We start from the raw sequence: 3084 nt of genomic DNA, 5'->3' as shown, positions 1-3084 counted from the left end.
TGTAGAATGAAAACATTAGAGCAAACAAGACTCAGGTCAGGAAGGATCTTGAAGGCCATGGTAAGGAGTTTTAAGCAGGGAAATAATGTTATCTGGTTTACACTTTAAGATCACTAGATTGCTATGTGGAGAATGGAATATAGAGATGCAAGAATAGAAGGGAAATGAACTAGGGAGGCAGTAATCATGACTAATACTAGGAAGATACCAGTGGAAATGTATAAAAGTAGCCAGATTGTGCTTATCTAAGATGTAGAGCAAAAAACTTAAATTATATGGAGAATACAAGAGAAAGGAATTAAGAAGAAATATGGCACACTATTACATAACCTGAAAAACAGTCCCTTATTAAACACACAGAAATTCTGGATAAAATAGAACATCCTTTCAAAGGTATAACTAAGTTTCCAAGAAAGAAAAATATATCCCTGATGTCTTTCAAACTCCACAACTCAACCCAAAGAGGAAGCAAGAAACCAGTGTGATGAGTAGGGCACTGAAGCCATGGTGGTGTTGAGGATATCTATTTAATCTCAGAAATCTCTAAGGTTTTACTGGCTGCTCAAGAGACAGGAGACCAAAGATAAGGCCCCGGCCTGTACATGGAGTTAGGACTCTGATCCTGCAAAAGGCTGGGAAACTTAAAGCGCTACATCCTCCAAGAACAGACTTGGGGGAAAAAAGTTCCCTACCAACCCATGGAGACAAGCAAACATTTCTATGTTTTAGCTTGGACTTGGCATGGAGGGGAAAAAATTTCCCTTTAGAATTCATAACCACAAACTTTCCCTCACATGGGTTTGAAAGTTCAAATTTATAGTTCCTACACTGCCCAGGAAACCTCAAGTCAAGAAAGCGGTCCCAAGCTAGTAGTACTTAGAGGCCTGGACGAAACAAATATAAATCCTCACTGCACAGGTTCACTCTCAATCCAGGTCTGAAAGGATTTCCACAGATAAACAGGGTATCAAAAGCTAAACATGAGCACCAAAAATATAATTACAATACACCTGAGTTAATAAGCTAACAGACACCACACACAGAATAATGAAGCACATGAACTTTGGATATTGGAATTACTGGTTACAGAATATAAAAAGTTTATTAAAATGATTAAACAAAATAAGACATGAGCAAAAAACAAGAAACTTTTTTTTAAATGACCAAACAGATTTGAAAAGGAACCAAGTAGAACTTCAAGAAATAAAGAATATAACAATTGAAACCAAAGCCAATGTCTGGATTAAATAGCAGATTACACACAGATGAAGAGAAAATTAGTAACTGGAAGACAGAACTAAATAAATTACTGAGAGCAGCCCAGAGACAGAGGAAATATGAAAGATTAAGAGACATAAGGATAGATTGTGAAGCCTAATGAGAACTCCAGGAGAGAGAAAAGTAAACAAAGGAGCAGTATATGCTAATAGCTAAGAATTTTCCAGACTTGATTAAAGACAAGAACCTTCAGATTCAGGAAGCAAAGTGAATCCCAATCACGATAAGTAAAAGAAATCTTCTCAAACAAAGTGAAACCGAAGAATACCAAAGATAAAACAACCAGAAAGAAAAGACGTACCCTATAAATAAACAATTGTTAAATCTACTGCAGATTTCTCAACTGCAACAATAGGTGCCAGTTGACAATGGAAAAATATTTTCAAAGTACCAAGAGAAAATAACCAAACTTAGAAGTGTACACCTAGCTAAATTATCAGTCATATGAGTGAGGGTAAAATAAATGTATCATCAATCAAAAACAAAGATGTTACCAACAACAGAGATCTACTAAAGGAATTATTTAAAAAGATATACTTCAGGAGGAAAGTATTCCAGAAGTAAGGGCTACGATGCAAGGAATCAAGTAGCTAGCTAAACCCACCATCCTATCACTGATTAGGACAATCCTGAAGAGCATACTTAGTCCATATTATTTCATTCCAACTAATGGCCAATAGCATATTTGTAAGTTTAGGGGATGATACAGACAGGTGTTGGTCACCTCACTCTAATTTCTTTATCTCCATATCATGTCAATCAGCATCACTTATCAAAATATAGATGAGTAGTTTGAAATGAAGTGAGTATCTGACTAGGATAATCCTTAAACTCATTATTTTTAGAAATAATTAGAGCTTCAATAGATGTATCTAGTTCCCAAGCCACATATGTACCATTAACCATGAAATCTACCTACAATATCTAAGTTCCTGGTGGAGTGGCGCGCACACACACACACACACCTGCCCCCCACACTTAGTTGAGGTAATCTGTGTCACTATTATTTTCATCCAAAAGTATGTAACACAATAGTTTAAGAAAAATAAATCATAAAAGTGTAATACTGGAACTTAATACCAAGAGAACAGTACCCACTTTCTTAGCCTTAAAACAAAAAGACCATATAGATAAATACAAAACTGATTTTAAAAAATGAAGTGCTTATTCATTTTTTAAGTATCCAAAGAAGCTAATATAAATAGTTCCAAACCAGAAATGTTCTGTTCTGTTAAAAGTGATGTTATCTGCAACCATTTTTTTACACTTCTGAATATCGGTATAAATGAATCACATTCTAAGTCACCATTTCAAATGTTACTTGGAAACTTGTTGGAGTACTGATGAAATTTGGTTCTGATGTGCAAAAGAATATATAGATTCTCTCTCTCTCTCTGTCTCTCTCAAGAGCTCATACAGTACCATGTTAACCCCACCGATCTAACCATATTCTAAAATGTTGTCAATGTTACTGAATTTTAACTGACACATAATTCTATTTCAATGCCATTATATTATTCCATTGTGAAAGAAATGCTTGTAAAACATGGAATTCTTTCTTGTAAGAAATCACTAAAGATATGAAACTAGACTGGGTTGAAATTTTAGTCATTTTAAAGATGTTGAATATTTCTGCTTTATGGCATTGGGTTACCTTTTTCAATACTTAAGTTCTCCAACACATCTTCAAAAATAAGTGTTATGACTAGTCAAGCTGTAGATGTCAAATTATGGAAGATTTATTCCCATAAAAACAACATAATGTTTTAGGAAATTAAGCAGTAATTACATATGTAAACATGTATC

Source organism: Rhinolophus ferrumequinum, chromosome 2, assembly GCF_004115265.2.
Source record: "Rhinolophus ferrumequinum isolate MPI-CBG mRhiFer1 chromosome 2, mRhiFer1_v1.p, whole genome shotgun sequence".
Taxonomy (NCBI): Eukaryota; Metazoa; Chordata; class Mammalia; order Chiroptera; family Rhinolophidae; genus Rhinolophus; species Rhinolophus ferrumequinum.
Note: the sequence above shows the minus strand (reverse complement) of the source record.